This window comes from Callospermophilus lateralis, chromosome 2, assembly GCF_048772815.1.
Source record: "Callospermophilus lateralis isolate mCalLat2 chromosome 2, mCalLat2.hap1, whole genome shotgun sequence".
Classification (NCBI taxonomy): Eukaryota; Metazoa; Chordata; class Mammalia; order Rodentia; family Sciuridae; genus Callospermophilus; species Callospermophilus lateralis.
Window position 1 is genome coordinate 173,446,713 of NC_135306.1, and position 19,608 is coordinate 173,466,320.

The window sequence follows — 19,608 nt, forward strand, 5'->3', positions numbered from 1 at the left end:
TCTGGGCCAGGGAAATGAGGCTCAGTGGTAAAGCACTTTCCCAGCATGCATAAGGCCCTAAGTAAAATCCCCCCATACAAAAAAAAATGTCCTACTTTCATGATGGAGTGAATATGATTTTTCAAAGTGAATGCCCAGCTTTAAACAGTCAAGTCTTTTGGGTGTTTATTAAAGGCATTTGTTGAGATTGAAAACTATGAACTTGTTTCTTTCCTTGAGAAAGAAATATGAATAGCTATTCAGAGAACAACAATTTAATGACTCTTTTAGGAATTGAATATCAAACATAAGATGAATGTGGGACCAACCCTGTCCTCTCAAATGTTTGTGAGGCTGAACTTGCCAGGTAAAAAGAAATATATTCTGAGTAATATCCACAGTATAATTCTATTGATTGTCAACACAACTCCATTTCTGAATGCTTAATATCTACTCTGTAGCTTTAGAATCTGTTTCAGGCTATAATTTACTGAAACGTCAAGGGAAGATATCTGAAGAAAAAGACAATGTGTGGCTCAGAAACTGACTTCCTTAACCAGACTCCTAAAGCTCGAGAAACGAAATCAAGAATCAATAAATGGGATGGGCTAGCTTCTTGGCCTTTTGGCTAAGATCAAGTGTATTATCTGTTGTTATCAGTTTAATAAATGGGATGGAATCAAACTAAAAAGATTCTTCATTGCAAAGGAAACAATCAAGAATGTGAAAAGAGAGCCTACAGAATGGGAGAAATTCTTTGTCACTTGCACTTCAGATAGAGAATTAATATCCAGGTTACATAAAAAACTGAAGAAATTTAATAGCAAATAAATAATCCAATCAATAATGGGCAAAAGAGTTGAATAGACAATTCTTGGAAGAAGAAATAGGATCTGTCAACAAACATGAAAAACTGCCCTACATGTCTAGCAATTGGAGAAATGAATACTAAAACCACACTGAGATTCCATCTTAGTCCAGTCAGAATAGCAAGTTACAATGAATTTTGGTGAGTATTTGTGGAAAAAGGTAAACTCATACATTGCTGATAGGATTGCAAATTGTTGCAACCTCTCTGGAAAACAGTATGGAGATTCCTCAAAAAACTAGGAGTGTGGGGACTGGGGATATAACTCAGTTGGTAGAGTGCTTGCCTCACATGCATAAGGTCCTGAGTTCAATGTCCAGCTCCACAAAAAAACTATAAATGGAACCACCATTTGACCCAACTATCACACTCCTTAGTTTACATCCAAAGATTTAAAATCAGTATACTACAGTGATGAAACCACATCAATGTCACAGCAGTTCAATTCACAATAGCAAAGCTATGTAACCAACCTAGATGCCCTTCAGCACATGAATAGATAAAGAAATTGTGATATACATACACAGTAGAGTATCACTCATCCATAAAGAATAATGATTTTATGACATTTACAGGTAAATAAATTTACTTGGAGATTATCATGCTATATGAAATAAGCCAGTTATAAAAAAAAGGTCAAATGTTTTCTTTGATATATGGAAGCTAAACCACAATATGTGGGGAGAGGGGAAGAATAAAAGTTTGATAGATTAGACAAAGTGGATAAAGGGAAAAGAAAAGGAAAAGGAAAGGAGGATAGGAAAGCGAATGACAGTGGAATGAATCCAAAACAACTTTCTTATGTACTTAGATGAACACAGTATTTTTCTACGTACATGAATACACCATTGTGAATCCTACCATCATGTAAATCTATGACAATGGGGTCCTAACTAGAACAAGATATATTCCATGCTAGTACAATTAAATCAAAATGAAAGTTATTGTCATGTTAAACTAAAAAGAACCAATAAAAATAATTTCTTAAAAACAGAAAAAGACAATACGAGCAATTACTTTCTAGTAGAAGAGGTGAACATCAGTTTGTTCTTAGAGATACTTCTGGCTTTTAACAAGCATACAAGCATGGCATAAATAGCTGTAAGCAAAAAAAAAAAAAAAAAGCAACAATTTAATCAAATTTTAGATCCCATTTTACTGACAGAAAGAATGTATGGATTTGAATTTGACTTGTCATTTATGTCATTTAGAGAATGGTTGTTAGTAGACTGGTTTTTAAGCCTAATTTGCTTTTTGAAATCCTGCATGAATTTTTTTGTTTCGTTCTGTGGCTCAAAGTGTTCATATTAACCAATCATTGTCTTTTTTTTTAATTTTGGTCTAGTATATTAAATATGCATTATTTGAAACTTTTAATTGTCATAGAAAATGTATTTTAATAGGAGTGTAATTACAATAAATACTTTCCCTCATGCATACATTAGTGACAAGCATATTATTAGGTGAATATACATATGTGCATTTACTAGTCATTATGTTAGCATCCAAATATGATTAGCACTCAAACATTAGATAGTAATTTCATCTTAACAGTTTTTATCATTAAATCATTGAATTATTTTGGTTTTGAAAAAAATACTTTTAAATTGTAGAAACTCTTTTCTTATTACTCAACATGTGCCCATCATAAACTTGGTTTATTCTACAAAAAATGATGTGCATAGGGACCACTGAGCTGCCCAGCATTTTTGGTCATTCTCTACATGAATACTTTACTTTTTTTTCCATTTGAGATTTTATTCTATGAATACTTTAGAGGTTTCTTTTCTTTTCCCTTCTTTGTGACTATCCTTCCTTTTTTACATTTTCTTCCTTTTTTTCTCTTCCTCAAATTTCTCATGCTTTTCCTCTTTTCCATCAAGATTCTGTTTCATCTACTGTAATCTTTTTTCACTTCTTGCCATCAATAACATCTTTGTTTCTATTTTAATCTTCCATAAGCAGAGCAAATAAATGACTATGTGTTTTAATTATTTATTTATTTTTAAACATTTTTACTTGTAGATGGACACTTTCATTTTATTTATTTCTTTTTAAGTCATGCTGAGGATTGAACCCTGTGCCTTTCACGTGCCAGGTGAGCACTGTACCACTGAGCTACAGCCGCAGACCAAATATAATTATTTCCAAAATCAAGCTAAATTGATTTTGAGTAAACAATCTTTATAAATTCCCTTCTACTATAGTGAATAAATTTTTGTATATGGCCCATAAAATACAACTCTAATTTTTCAGATCCTTTGGATCTGATCTCTATTTTCTATTTTTAAATATCATATGTAGGTACAGACATTTTCTATATAAATACAACATTTTTAAGGAACACAGTTTATATATATATATATATATATATATATATATATATATGTGCGTGTGTGTGTGTGTGTGTGTGTGTGTGTTATTTGATATATATTTGATGTCTATATAATAAATGAAACGCATATATGTCATTTTATCAACTATTAATGTATGCATGTTTAAACATACACGTACATGTATATGCATGTATATATATATATATTTAAAATAATTAATAATAAGCTTTAATTAATGAATATTTTAGAGTGAAAAACTATTTTATAGGTGATAAATTCACTGTCAATGTAATAAACAATTAATTTTATTGTAAAATGATTTACAGTATTCATAGCAATTAGTTTAGATTATGTCAAATATTTTTTCCGTTAGAAATATTTTGCTCTTTTCTAGGTTCTGGGCATTATGCTACCTGGTAGCTGTAGGAGACACATTTAATTGACGAGACTCCTGAACTTCAGATGTTATTTGTGTTTTGGGAGTGAAAAAAGCTACAGAGAAGAAATAGCTTTTAAGTATCTGTGTTAGAGAGGTAGGAATTCTGTATTGTCAGCATTCCATTTCTACAAGGGCAAGTAGCAATGGAATCAGAATGTACTAAGGATTCAGGGAGGATTTTGTAGTATGTTTCTGGAATTGCAAGTAGTTCAATAAATATCAGAATCCTTTCTTTCTCTAGCTCTCTCAGAATTTTGTGAACAGATTATCTGAGTACTTTTTTTTCTTTTAGAATAACTCCATTATTGTTATTTATATCTTGTGTTAGTCAGCATTTTGTCACTCTTCCATAAGTAACTGATGAGAGCAACTTAAAGGAGGAAAGAATTATTTTGACTCACAGTTTCAGAGGTTTCAGTCCAAGGTCAGCTGGCTCCATTACTTTGGAGGCAGAAAGTTCTGGAAGAAGGGTATGGCAGAGGGGGGACATTTAGTTCATAGCAGACAAGAGGATATAGGGAGAAAGAAAGGGGGAGGAATTGGAAAGCAAAGGGGAGAGGGAGGGTGCAAGGAATTGTTAGAGTCTGTAAACAAGTCTGGATGGCTCCTGGCAAAATGCCAGAGGGAGTGGTTTGTGAAGTAACTCCAGTGAGCCATTAAGTGTGGAGATTCCTTATTGGTTGACTGATGTATCTAGTTTATGTTTGATTTGGACATGAAGTGTCCCTTTACAACTCAAGAGTTGGAAGCTTGACCCTCAAAGCAGTGATGCTCAGAGGTGGGGCATTTGAGAAGTGAGTTTCTTTGCAGGGCATATCCTCAGTGTGTACTTCCTTTGACTAGGCCCCACTCCCTAAAATCTTCACCACCACCCCCATAGTGCCATAAAATCACTAATCTATTAGTGGATTAATGCACTGATGAGGTTAGCACACTCCTGATCCAGTCACTTCTCAAATGCCCCACCTCTGAGCATCACTGCTTTGAGGGTCAAGCTTCCAACTCTTGAATTGTAAGGGGACACTTCATGTCCAAATCAAACAAGAATAGAGTATTAGTCACATAGAGGACAGTTGTAAATATATATAAATGAATTAGGATTTGACATGATGCAGCAAAGGAATGTCCATGGAGATTATATAGCTATTTTTCTGTGTGAAATATTTCCACAGTGGGAAGAAAGGTTTTTTTTGTTCTGTTCCTATTTCACATATTCATTGAATTTTTGTTAACTCACTACTTGTTTGTAGAATTGTTTTTATTTTAAAATAGGTTGCAATCAGGTATGTACTCTAAATATTTAGAAAGGAAAAAGTCATATAGGCTAATCTTACACATTGCTTTTCAAGTCTTGCCTCTATTTCTAACTAGCTACCAGACCCTTCACGATAAATTCAGCCTTGCTGGTTTCTAATGTTTTCATCTTTAGGAAAAGGCAATGGAGTCAATGATCTTCTGCCACTGCTTGAGTCAAGATGATTATTATCTCTGTTTTGTTGTAGTCCAAACTAAAAGTAGCCCAAGTAAAAGTAAAAGTTCCCCATCCACTTATCCTTGTACTTTTTTTCTTTCTTCCTTTTTTTCTTTCTTTCTTCCTTTTTTTTTTTTTTTTTTTTAGTGTGTTTGGTGGGGGTGGGTACTGAGAATTGAACTCAGGGACATTTGACCACTGAGCCACATTTACAACTGTATTTTGTATTTTCTTTATAGAGACAGGGTCTTACTGAGTTGCTGAGTGCCTTGTTCTTGCTGAGGCTAGCTTTGAACCTGCAATCCTCCCATCTCAACCTCCTGAGCTGCTGGGATCATAGGCGTGCGCCACTGCGCCTATCCCTTGTACTTTTGAACACTGAAATTTAGAGAGATTTGTGAAAGGTCTCTGTATTTTCCTCTTGTTGTCTGTATGAGCATTTTCTTTGAATGTTAATAGAAATGTGAGCTCATGTTGAGCCTGCTCATTAGATTTGTTTACATAATGATTTCAATTAAAATGCTCTTGCAAAATAGTAAAAGAATTATCATTTATGGAAGTAATTGAATTCACCAGACATTTTATCTATATTGTAATTAAGCAAGGTAGGCAGTTTCCTTCTCATCTGGTAAATGAGAAAAAATAAATTATTTTTCATAGTTGCTTGATTTATGTTATATGTATTACACTACAATTTTTAAAACACCAGAAATAATTCTTAGTTGTCCCTGATATTAAAGTTTTGGAAAATATATTTGACTTCAACTCAGAGTTGTATGAAGGTCAAGTTGATATTATAACATAATTTGTTCTTAAAAAATGGGGTCAGTCATATATCCTATGAACTGTGACTGTGTCTGATAGTCAGATTTGTGGAATTTTTCCATCCCATCCATCTCCAACCTTTGCCCCTAAGTTCTATATTTTTCATAGTTTATTACTCTTTTCATCTTCCAGTGACCTCATGTCAATCATATAACAACTAATAAAAAAGGAAAAGTCTTACTGGACTCATGTCACTCAAATCACTAAAATATTTTGGAACATGACATAGCAAAGTGTTTAAGTGCAAGAATTATAGGAATGGAATTTTTGCCTTTAAATCCAGGATCCAAGACTTAATAGGCTTGTGATCTGTTCAAATTAGGTGAATTCTCTGTACATTAATGTCCTTTCTTGTACAGTGGAATAATAAGAGTAATATCTAGCTTGAAGTTTTTGAGATGAGTTAATTTTATGGACAAGCTTCGGATATTATAAGCTATGTGATTATATGCATTGTTTTTACAGCAATAGAAACCTGAGATATTGGGGTCTTTTAGCTGTTCCACCTAATTTGAGCTTCCCACATTTGTAATTATAACAATTTATGCATTTGGAAGTTTACTTCTAAATTCCTGAATTCTTCTCCTGATTAACTGACCACATCTCTCTCTGATACCAGTGCTATGTTTCATTCTAATCATAGCATCTCTGACTCTAAATTGCCATCAGACCCATACAAATTCCATGATTTCACAGATGACATTGGAGTTATAATGCTTGGACTGCATCAAATATTTTATTAATATAGCCATAATTTCTCAGAAGAACTTGAGCATCCATTTTCTTGTTCCAGTTTTATTATATTGGCTCCATCTATAATGGGAGTGAACTCTAAAAATATCTAGAACTCTGAGCTCCAGGAAATAGATTCCATCCCTGACATGTTGTTTTAGAATATGGAGGATGGAGGTACAATGTGCTGGTTAATGGAAATTTATCCACAAGATGGTGCACACTGCTTATATTTGATTATAAACTCTCTACCTTGAAAAAAATGTTAGATATTATATTTTCAATGAATGGGCAGAATAATGCCTTTTGATGGATAGATTTAATGTCATGTATTATAATTGGTCATATTTTATGTTTCTAGCTCTATTAAGTTTTAGAAAATTAACTATATGTGTATGTGCATGCTTGTTGTATGTGTGTGTAGTAACATTCGTTACTACAATATATAGATTGCATCAATGCCACACTACTCTTTATTAGATACCGATACCAGAGATCAAGAAAATTTTAGAAAATGATGGATGACACAGACACAACAAGAAGGGGGAACTTTTGTTTTCTTTTAAGTTCTGTGCAAAAGTTAAACAATACAGATATATTAAGTATTTTAGAAACATTTGCTCTGAGTAAAGGAATGTGTAGACATTGATGTATTCTCCATATGTTAAATTTAATAGTTTTTTGTGAAAAAAAATTATTTGTCTGGTGCTTCCTTTTTAATCTCCTCACTGGGCTACACAGTTATCAATATGATTTGCAATTTTTGTTAGACTGGTGATAGGTACAACAAAAAAGAGATAAGATGTGTATGTCATGGGAGTTATTTACAGAAATAGATATGACAGGCACAGCAACCATAGAAGTGGTGCCAGTTACTAATTTATGTTGGACCTGTTCAAGCCTGACCTCATATGTGTCATTTCCACTAAAAGGATTATTGGTGGATGTGTCCAATATTACATTTGATAGCTCAGATATCAGCTGGTTAGATAGCTCAGGTCAGGATGAACCATGGGGATATTTCCATATTTCCTAAGGCCAGAGAAGTCAGAAACTACTAGCCAGTAAAACACATATCTATAGAGAATTACGGAGCATTGTTCCAAAATTCTAAAACTCTGCAATTTGATTTTCCTGTAAGGGTCCACAAAAGCCTCTCTTCAGTAATGCTCTTCATCAGATACTCTAAAAAACGCATCACTTCCTCTTGCATCCATATGGTCCATGTAGCAGAAGAGCTTTCCCAGGATCCTGTGCCTATTACTACAACTTTGTTTGCTTTGGGCCTCACTCAGAAGTGAAACTTTTGGATTACCTGGTAAATGAGCTGGAATAGCATGCCCAACCAATGTATTTCTTCAAAATTCAGAGTCTAAATATTGTTATATTTTTCACTCTAATAGAGCTGTTTCTACAATATATAATATGTCTATGCTGTATACATACATATTTGTTTAAAATTAATCAACATACAAAGTCTTTGGATTGCTGTATGTCTTTCCCATTCTTCAATTCATTTGAATCTTATTAAATATCTAAGCTAGTCACTATTTTTAGCTCATCAGCTCCAATCTGTATAACATCATCAATTTAATGGATGCATATGGTAATAAGGAAGAGAGAGGAACCAATATCCCTGTGGGCTACATTGCAATGTATTTGATACATCTCTAGAGTAAAAGAATGAAACTCTGTTTAAAAACTTGCTAACTGTATAAAAATGGTTCCTGATGTCCTTATAATAGTCAGGAAAAGAAAAATGACACTCAACAGCTAAACACTTGAATATCAGGTGTTATGATATTTATCTCACCTGCAGCAGTGGTAGAAATGAAAGACACCCCTCAATTATAATAACCCATTGTCTTTCTCCCATATCTATTTATGTTTGCCACAGGAAAATAAGCAAGCAGAACTGGAACGTGACCAGAATCACAAATTCTAAATAATCTGAATTTGAGATGGTGGAATCATCTTCCAGGCTTTCTAGGTAGACTGTATATTTACAAGTCAAGTAATACATGTGGTGTTTCTGTCAATTTCTGTGTGTATCTGTTCCAATTATACATGTAAGAACTGAGAAAGTGACTATTACATTGGTTTGGAGTCCCACTGGCCCCAGCTATGAGACAAGCCTGGGGCAGATGCATTATTCACATGAATTCTACATCCCCCTAAATTGTCTGTGGGACCATAGTGCCACTTTTACTTTCAGTAAGTTAATTCCCAATTGTATTTGAAAACTATAATTATGTTTCCTTTCCCAGATCGAATCACCCTGATATAGGATCAAGATTTTATTGTGGAAAGTTTAGGAGAAAGACTTACAAATCAAATTTTTAAAGATTTTCCTCAAAGGAGTCACCCTCTCTTCTAAAAATCATAACACCATAAACTGATTGGAACCTGAACAATGATATGAAGCAAAAATTTCTACCCTGGCTATGAGCTTGAACATTACCCAGACTTAAGCTGTCAAGTAAAAATTTCAGTCTGACCATTTATTTCAGTCCCAGGGATATGATAAATTAGCCATCATTAAAAATCTCTGTATGTCTCTGCAGCCCTTCACAGTAAGCATGACAAAACTTGTAGATCAGTGCAAAAATCCCTTTCTCTGACAGCTCTGGTATCCATCATCTCCATTTAATTCTAGAATTCATTTGATAACAACAGTTACCACTGCCACTTCTGGCTTGTAGAGAATAGCTACTGCAGAGGCATTTAAGAAGTCTGTTGTCCTACTTACCAACACAAGTTGTAAAGCTTTGGTGAAGAGTCTGTCCTCCTCCAATACATAAAGTAAGCATTGGATAAACAGTCACTCAATATATCTACTCCAGCATTCCAATCTCAGATTGCTCCTGGATGCTGTCCTCCAGAGCAGGTCTGTCCAAGAAGACTTCTGTAATTAAAGGGTTATTCCATATCTGTGTTCTCTAGTATAGCCATCACTAGTTACATTTTACTATTGGACATTTACAATGTGACTAATACAACCAAACAAATTAATTTAATTTAATTTAATTCCAATTAATTTTAATTTAAATGATTCCCTATATTTAATACTGTCATCTTAAAAAAAAACACAGAGTTACAGTGTACCAAAGAAGTTCTGGAATTACGACATTTGGAAGAATTACATTTGATTTGATATTTCAGGGAACAAAACAAGCAAACAGAATATTTTCAGCTGCTTTCCCAAACACAAAGAGGTCAGACACTGATTAATGCATTCATATCAATAATATTGGTTTAAGTCAACACTATCTCCTCTATGATCCAGCAAATTTAGAATCTGTTATATATTTTAATCTAGTTAAATTAAGAAGCCAATTTCAGATTCCTATTCTTAAAGTTTCTACTTCCCAGGAAACCATTTCTGGTGTTAATCATTGCTTCATTCAAACTCCAGACAGGAAAACAAGATTTCAGAGTTACTACGAATGTTAGGTAATAATAGATTCATTTACAGGAAGAAGACCATTCAGAATTGTAAAAATAAATCAATAAATAAAAACTTTCCAGAAGGGGAAATTAGAAATTCAGAAAAAGAGTAACTGACCTAATTTCCTTTGACACAGGTTGGATGAAGTAGCTGAAGAATTTCCCAGGAAATCTGAGGTTCTCAGCACATTCAGCCACTGAAATGAGGCTGTGAAGCAGCCTTTGGAGAGATCTTTGGAAAGCTGTTGGCCCAATTAATCAACACCTCTGTGAGTCTGCACCCTATGTCTGGAGATGGGATTTGGACCACAATTTATTAATAGGGATAATGACTGGACAAATGAGGAGGACATAAGCAGAGAAAAGGAAGGACAAATAAGGCCTGTGTGTCTGTTTTGGATCTGCATATCTGATAGTGAAAATCAGAGATTAATGGCTACTGCTTACTTTACATCTTACAGATCTCATGAAGTCTTCTTTGTTGACCAAATCAAGCCTGAAAAAGTTCAAATACAAAGATATGGTTATGGGAACTGCAATTACCATTTTGACCAATTTGAATCAAAATCAGCATGCTTCCCAATTTGATTACATATTTCTTAGGTTAACACTGATATATTGAAAACAATGTATGTCTCAGGGATGAGATGAGAAATTGATGGTAGTTGGCCAGATTTGAGGATGATAGATAGTGTATGGTGGTAAGAAACTCCAAACTGAGCTTTTCTTTAATACTATTCACATATCACAGCTTCTGATCCTTGTTGTGATATAGTCTGTGTTGAACAAACAACTCTGAAAACATTTTATAAACCTCTGATTTATAGGGCTGATCTACAATAGCTATATTTTTTTACTTAAGAAATCTCATGGTTACTACTGACTGGACCAAGTGTTATACTTACTCAAAGGTAGGACAATACCATTCTATCTTATGGCTTTTTTAGAATTAGGACCAGGAGAAAGTTTGGTTATTCATTTTCACCATGAATCACAAATGTAGGAGCTGCCAGTCTTCGTGGTCTGTGTTGTGGAACATATAAGCAAAGTGAAGTGATCTGTCTTGAGAATGGAAAAAAAAATTTTAAATAAGTTCTAAAACTGATCTGCTGAGGGTGTGATGTCTAGAGAAAAGTTATTACTCTTCATTATTTGTTAGTATGCAATTTTAATTTAATTATGTGGTTCAAGTCTGTCTTGCAACCATGCAAAACTTTTTTCTGTTTGTTTTGATTTTTGAAAGTGTTCCCCTAATTTGCTTAAAGTAGCTTGGATTTGTTTTATTTAAAATGTCCAATAACTGGCCCTTATACATGTATAATCCCAGCACATAGGTATAAATCCAGCTACTCAGGAGGCTGAGACAGGATTGCTAGTTCAAGGCAAGTCAGGGAAACATGGCAAGATAAAAATTCAAAAAGGACCAATGTATATCTCAGTGGTTGAGAACATATCCTGAGTTAAATTCCTTGTACCACAAAAGATGTAAATAAAAATAAAAATGTTCTAATATGGCTCCAATAATTTAATTCTTCCATATAGTAATATAACAGAGAGTAACTAGGAAATCATTAATCACTATACCGTATTCTAGTGGGTAGTACAGCAATACCAGTTTCTCAAGATTTGACTGTATAATACAGTTTAAAGAAGATAGGTCAGAGATATCATTATGTGTACAAAAAAAGCAGAATTAAATATCCCCATTTCAATGAGTTAGACTAATGTACTGGTTAAAAGAGCCAACTCTGGAGTCGACGTTTGTCCAAGTCTTGGTTCCTCCTCTCATTAGCTGTAAATCCTTGGACAATTTATCTTTATTCCTATTTCTCTTCTATGAAAAAAAAGAGGTTAATATTAGTATCAACCTGACAGGGTTTTTGCCAAAATTGGTGAGTTAATATATATAGAACAGAAATATTGTATTGCATATTTAATCTGTTAAACTGTATTATTATTATTCATCTCATAAGTCTTTATTCCCAGTATGAAATAATTTTTATATTAGGTAGAATGAATTAACTAGTTTTGAAAAGATGTCATTATGAGAACCACGGTGTTGAATACATGGTGTTTCAGATTCATTATTTTTCAGAGACAGCATCTATTTTATGTGTTATGTGTGTGTCCACACATACACACACACACACACACACACACACACATATGAACAGACATACATACACACATATATATATATATATATATATATATATTCCAGCATAAAATATTTGAAAAAAAATAATATTTTCTGCTAACACTTCAGTCTTTTGACCTATTCCAAGTTTTTGAAATTCCATAATTTCCAAAAAACTACAATTGTAAATATAGAAGTATTAGCAGCAAGAGTGTGATGGAGATAAATGTGAGGGTGGGGTGCGAGGGGTTGGGTGCAGAGAAGGGGAAGGAAGAAAGGAAGGAAGGAAATTTTGTTTCAAATTGTTTTGTATCAAATTTTGTTTGTATTATAGCAGGTATCAAAAGGATCCGGCTACGGTCTGTGAATTTTTATTTCTTAGACCCTTGCATGTGTATAGACAGAAACAATAAGATACTCAACATGACAATATAGTTAGACAGTTATATTATTTGTAAAATGGTACCTTTGCTATTGTTTAAGTGATTTGGTAATTTATTGTTTTAATTTTCTCTAGAAATCAGTGATGATTACAATTTCAGATTTATACAATAATATTTCCATTTTGCTAGCAGTTTTATCATAAGCTAGTATGAAGTTTTGCAACATGCCTGCAAGTATTGTTTTTAGTTTGAATAATTCAATGAAAGTTGTTTTTGTTTTATTTTGCATTGCTATGTATTTTTGCACACTATAATTTTTTTGTGACTTTTTTGGTATATCTGTCCAAGTTCTTTACACTTATATATCCATAAATGATAAGATCTATGAGATGATAGAAAACAAAAGGATATCACTACAGACATTTTAAAATTTCCTTTTCCAGCACCTCTGCAAAGAATGATTTGATTTTCATCTCCTCAATATACTTTTACAAAATTCTGAGTCCTAGAGTGATTTTTCAGAGCTAGAATGAGTTTTACAGATTACATTACATTCAGAAATGAATTATGGGCTCCTACTTTCCATTCTATTCTTTATTGCAACTACCTCCCATTTATTGCTTTTTCAGTTACTAGAGATATATTTTCCAATTGCAATTATACATTCAGAAAGATAAAGAAATAGTTTAATCTATGTAGCTTCTTAAGTCATAAATTAAATCTATGAGCTCTGGAGTGCTTAATTATAATTTCTAAAATTGAGCCAATAAATGTTCAGATCATGTACAGTGGATAGTTCATTTAAGATTCTGGATTGGTTGAAAGATGCACAAGTTCCTGTCTCTTTATATCTGATTGCTCCCCATTGCTCATGATTCCAAAGGGGCTCAAGATGATAGTCTGTTATGATTGTATTCAGGAAAGTTCTCTCTCAGATCAGTATTTGAGATCTTTCAATTTTTTTTAATAAATGAATCTTGTGATAGGCTGTCAGAACTTAACCTTGCTTCATACTGGTTTACTTCTGTTAAGGATTAGTAATATAAACCCATTGCAGTTGGAAAAAAATATTTTATATGCTGCTTATTATCTTCTATGAAGACTAACATTTGATCTATTCTGAATAGTGTCCCGTGTCCTCTGGAAAGAAAGTCAATGCTGTTTTGTGAATTGTAGAATTCCGTTAGAGTCTGTAAACAAGTCAGGATGGCGCCTGGCATTTTGCCAGAGAAATGTTAGAGTCTGTAAACAAGTCTGGATGGAGCCTGGCAAAATGCCAGAGGGAGTGGTTCGTGAAGTAACTCCACCGAGCCATTAAGTGTGGAGATTACTTATTGGTTGACTGATGTATCTAGTTTATGTTAATTAATATAAGCTGTGTGGAATGTATAAATACCTCTGTTGTCCTACAATAAATGGCTTCCACTCCAGCTGTATCAATCTACACAAGTTGTTCGTCACCCCCCCCCACCCCACCCCCACCCCCCACCCCCCACCCCCCACCCCCGGTTATTTTGCTGCAGCCAGCCAGACTGTGGCAGAATTCTACACATGTCTCTTTAATCTAATGATTTATTGTGTTAGAGTTTCTGTTTCCTCGCTTATCTTCTTTTGTTTTCCCAAGTTGCTCAATCAAGTATTGAGAAGAACAGTGTTGAAGTCTCCGTAACTATTGTGGAACTATTCCTGCTTCAATTCTGTCCATTTGTTGCTTCATATTATCTGATCTGTCATTAGGTGCATAAATGTTTCTAACATATATATATGTTAGAAACTTGTTATGTTGATACTTTTATTGTTATGTAATGTTGACCTTGGTTTTTAATTAACTTTTATACTTAAAGTATATATCATACTAATATAACCAGTCCTAATTTCTTTTTTTTATTATATGTGTGTAATATTTTTTCCATCCTTTAACTTTTAATCTACTTTGCATTTGAATATACAGAGTGATTTGAACCTAAAGTGAGTTCTTTTTAGAAAATGTGTAATTGGACTATCAGATTTTAAATATCCATTCTGCTTACCTTTGTCTTTTAATAACTGAGATTAGCCTACTTATATTTAAAGTGTTTACAAAGGTGAATCTGTCCACTTATTTTTAATTTATATGTCTTCATACACTGGATTTCTCATCAATGACATACAGTTACATTTAGACCATTGACCTTCATAACCATTATGAATACACTTGGATAAACATCTACAATATTTATTCCTTTTTGTATTCATTGTCTTTTTTGTTCTTTTTTCCATTCTTTATTTTTTTGGTCTTTGTGACATAATTGAATGTATGTAAATTTATGTTCTCTCCTTCCATAGCAGATTAGTTATACTTTTTTAGTTGTTTCACTAGAGTCTGTAAAATACATTTACTAATAATACACATTCAATAGCACTGTATTGCTTCATGGATAATATGAGTACCTTATATTCAAATTATATTAATTTCTTCCTCCTAAACCTTGTGCCATGGCTGTCATCAATTTACTTTAATTACAGGCATATATAAGCATAAATAGAGTCATAATATTTACATAAACATTTGTACACATGAACATGTATATGCATTAATAAAACATTTGCATAAATAACTAATTAGGACTTTTGCTATTGTTACATGAAATTAATTGACTGTTAGATCAATTAAGAAAATAAAATAATTTTTAAAAATTTTCCTACCACTTATTTCTTCTTTGATGCTCTTCATTTTTTTTATATGGATCCAAGTATATGACCTATACAATTTCACTTCTCTTCAAAGTATTTCTTTCTTTCTTTCTTTTTAAAATTAATTATTAACTTCTTTGTATATATGTTTTTAGTTTCCATGCCTATATGTTTTTAACAAAATTGAAATCAGTTTCTTGATTTGCGTTTTTCTCTTTTTTAAAGTTTTGATTTGTTATATATGACAACAGAATGCACTACAATATATATATATATTACACATATAGAGCAAAATTTTTCATATCTCTGGCTGTACACAAAGTAGAGTCACATCCTTCGTGTCTTCTTACATGTACTTAGGGTAATTATGACCATCACATTCCTCCAGCTTTCCTACCCCCATTCCCCCTCCCTTCCCTTTTCCCCTTTACCCCATCTAGAGTTCATTTAATTCTTTCATTCCCCTCTGCCCAGCATTTTATGGATCACCATCTTTAAAATGGAGAAATCATTCAGCATTTGTTTTTTTGGGATTGGCTAATTTCACTTAGCCTGATATTCTCCAGTTCCATCCATTTACCTACAAATGCCATGATTTTATTCTCTTATAATGCTGAATAATATACCATTGTGTATATATACCACATTTTCTTTATCCATTCATCTACTGAAGGGCATCTAGGTTGGTCCCACTGTTTAGTTATACAGACACTTTTTAGAAGAAGATATACCTTCAATCAACAAATATATTTAAAAAAATGTTTATCATCTCTAGCAATTAGATAAATGCAAATAAAAACTACTCTAAGATTTCATCTCACTTCAGTTAGAATGGCAGCTATTAAGAATACAAACAACAGTAAGCGTTGGCCCGGATGTGAGCCATACACTGCTGGTGGGACTGCAAATTGGTGCAGCCAATATGGAAAGCGGTATGGAGAATCCTTGGAAAACTTGGAATGGAACCACCATTTGACCCATGTATCCCACTCCTCAGTGTATACCCAAAGGACTTAAAAACAGCTTACTACAGGAACACAGCCATATCAATGTTTATAGCAGCACAACTCAAAGAATTTCTTTTAACATTCCTTGAAAAATCAGTTTATAGGCAACAATTGAGTTACCTGAGAAAGGATTTATTTTCCTTTCATTAGGAGGGAAATTTTCAGTTCTTGAACAATGATTCTGTTGTGTCATAACTTTAAATATTTCATCCTTTTCTGTTCTTACCTGTATGATTTATGATCAGTAGCATATAATTCTTGGTTTTGCTCCTGTATATTGGTAAGGTGTCCCACTGTCTGCTTTTTTGGGAGATTTTTTTTTTCTATTTTGCTTTTCTGTTGTTGGAAAATGATATGGGTGAAGAGTGGTAACTTGGATTCTGGTCTCTGCCTCATGGGTGTGTTTGTGCTGGGAACTTGCTATGTAAAATACATATCAAGATTGCCCAGTTGCTATGATGATGCTTAGCCTGAAGTGGCTCTGTGCAAGAGCACAGAGTTATGTTAGTCTGGACCTTTAGTTCAGTCACCAGCTGCAAGAGATAGAGAATTCTGTGCATAACAAAATAATCACTATGTATTTCAAGTTTCACAGGAAAAAAGTCTGTCTGCTTTGCAGAAACTTTCCCACATGTAACCTTTTGATGATGAAACCTATATAATAAACATTCTGATCTAATTTTGGGTCACTGCTCCTCTATCAGAGGATAGTATCACACCTGGTCCCAGATTTTTCCTTTGTATATGTGTTCATTAGTCTTTTTCAATCCCACATCTCCCCTTGCTGGTTTCTGAATTAATGGATGTGCTGGTCATAGCAGATATACCTCTGTATGGTTTTTCTTACACTTATTGATTTCTCTAAGCTTCCAGAATCTGTGGTTTGGTGTCTAACACAAATTTGGAAAGCATCTCAGTCATTGTTTTCTCAAATGCTACTTGTATTCTTGTCTTTAGTTTTTCTCCTTCCGACATTACCATTTTGCATATGACTCCTTTGTAGTTGCCACTCAGTTGTTGATTATTTTAGTTAATTTTTCTAGACTTTCTTTCCTTTAAGTTTTTGGAGGTTTCAATCAATTACATAGATACATAATTGTATCTAAATTTGAATCTGAAATTAATGATACATCCTGATCTTCAGAGCTCCTTTCCTCAGGTACATCAGTGTAACAAGAAGCCCAGGAAAACCCAGTATTCACATCTTTTACAATGTGCTTTCTTAAAATCTACCATTTATTTTTAATTCTTCCTTAGGATTGTCATTTCTCCACTTACATTGCACATCTGTTCTTGAATTCTGCTACTTTATCCATTAGCATATTAATTATTGTTATTAATTTTCTGTCTAGTACTCCTAACATCCCTGGAAGATCTGCTTATAATGTATGCTGTGTTTCTTCAGACTTTATATTTCAACTCTTAGTACACCTTGTACATTTTGTGAGATAGGTCAACATGTTACACTGAGTGAAACTGAGGCAAGATATAGAAATGGGAACTCAGAGAATAGGGGATTCCACTAGATTAAAAACCCTAGGTTAAAGTTTGTTTGTTTGTTTGTTTGTTTGTTGTTGTTGTTGTTGTTGTTGTGGCTGCCTGACTGGATGATTCCAATCCTGTTTGGATGTCTATACATTCTATTGTCTTGAGTACCCTAACATTAATCAAGCTCAACAAGTTGTTTTGAACCCCAGCAAATCTTTTAACAAATGAATACACGACAAATTCAGGTTAAAAAAACATATTAAACCATCCCAATATGGGAAAAGGAATTGAAATTGTGTAATTTCAACTGAATCAGAAAAAGAGAAGATTCTAGAGAAACTTTCCAATGAAAGATTAGTTCCTCAACAAAACAGTATAGAAACCCCTAGACAGTCACCAATAGTAGCTTCTTAGGGATCCCTCCCTTGCTGTGGGTACTTTCCTTGTTTGTAACTACTTGCTCCTGAGGGCAGACCTTGCTATGAGAACACTACCTCAGGGTGTTTCAAAATGATTGATGCCCCCTCCCCTCCAGAAGAAGAAGGGAGTTATCTCCCATATTTGCTGAGAGAACCTAACTAAATTCCTAGAAGTAAAAATAACAAAAGTATATGGCCTTAACAGGATCCAGTCTTTCTACGGTTTCTAACTCTCAGGCTCATTTCTTGCTTGGCCTCCGGTATGTCAATAACTGCAATTCAGATTTTTCTTCCCTGGCATTGATTCCCTGGCAGGAACCTTTTCTTTTATGGTGTGATTCTCTGCATCTACCTGTCAGTGTATCCAATTTTAGCTCCAGTAGTCAAGGCTCTGACCTCTAGTCTCCTATGGATCTAATAAGATATATTGATTTTTCATTTTCTCAACTGTTTACTTGTTACAAGGATGAAGTGTCAAATTTTCAACTCCCTACATGTGGAACTGGGCACAGGAATTTGGCTGTGTAATTTTGAAGAGAAGAGTAAGAAACGAGCAAGAAAAGACCACATGAAATTAGCATCATAATACATTTTTATCATATGGAAAATTCTAAAACACACATTTCTGAGACTTTTCAGTATGGATGCTCAGCTTGTATTTGGGACCAGTGCCATAACCAACTCCTATTTGCAAAGGCCATTTCAGAGGAGTGATTATAATCTACATTGAGCATTAGCAATAATTCCAAGATAGTCATTCTGCCTCTGCATGTCACTCATTTAATAATAAACAGTCTTTTCCCTGTAGTTGGCCGTAAGCAATAAATATAGAGATTAAGCATGCTGTGCAATGGAGGTTAACTTGAGTAAAATTAGTTATAAGTTAATGCTGAATATAAACATTTTTTTCAGGCAACAATATTTTTAAAAACAAAGTGGAAACCTTTGGAATAGAACCAAGATTAGGTTAGGTGTACTACTGTTGTCTTTAATCCCAATGCAAACAACATGAGATTTGAATCACACACTAGGTTTTGCTATGCATAATAATTCTGATAACATCTGGTACCAATATTCACCCAATCTCTACATTCTACTATAGCTTTTTTTTTTTTAAAAAAAAAAAGCATTCAAGTTAAAAATCCCTGCTATTTATTTAACATGTTATACATATACACATACATATATATATATATATATATATATATATGGATATGATATAAATACATATATGTGTATATATACACATACTCACACATATACATATATTTATATGTATACTTATATGTAGGCATGCATGTTATATATTTGCATATATGTGTGTATATATATAAAGATATGCATACATATATATATATATATATATATATATATATGCAGCCATGCATTATTTAACAACAGCAT

At 33.4% G+C, this 19,608-nt stretch overlaps 1 non-coding gene across 1 annotated transcript; it reads left to right on the top strand.

The window, feature by feature from the left end:
• Positions 1-587: 587 nt before the first annotated feature.
• Positions 588-772, top strand: LOC143393238 (U2 spliceosomal RNA). The gene has a single exon (XR_013090538.1). It is a non-coding gene; the product is annotated as a U2 spliceosomal RNA (small nuclear RNA).
• The last annotated feature ends 18,836 nt before the right edge of the window (positions 773-19,608 follow it).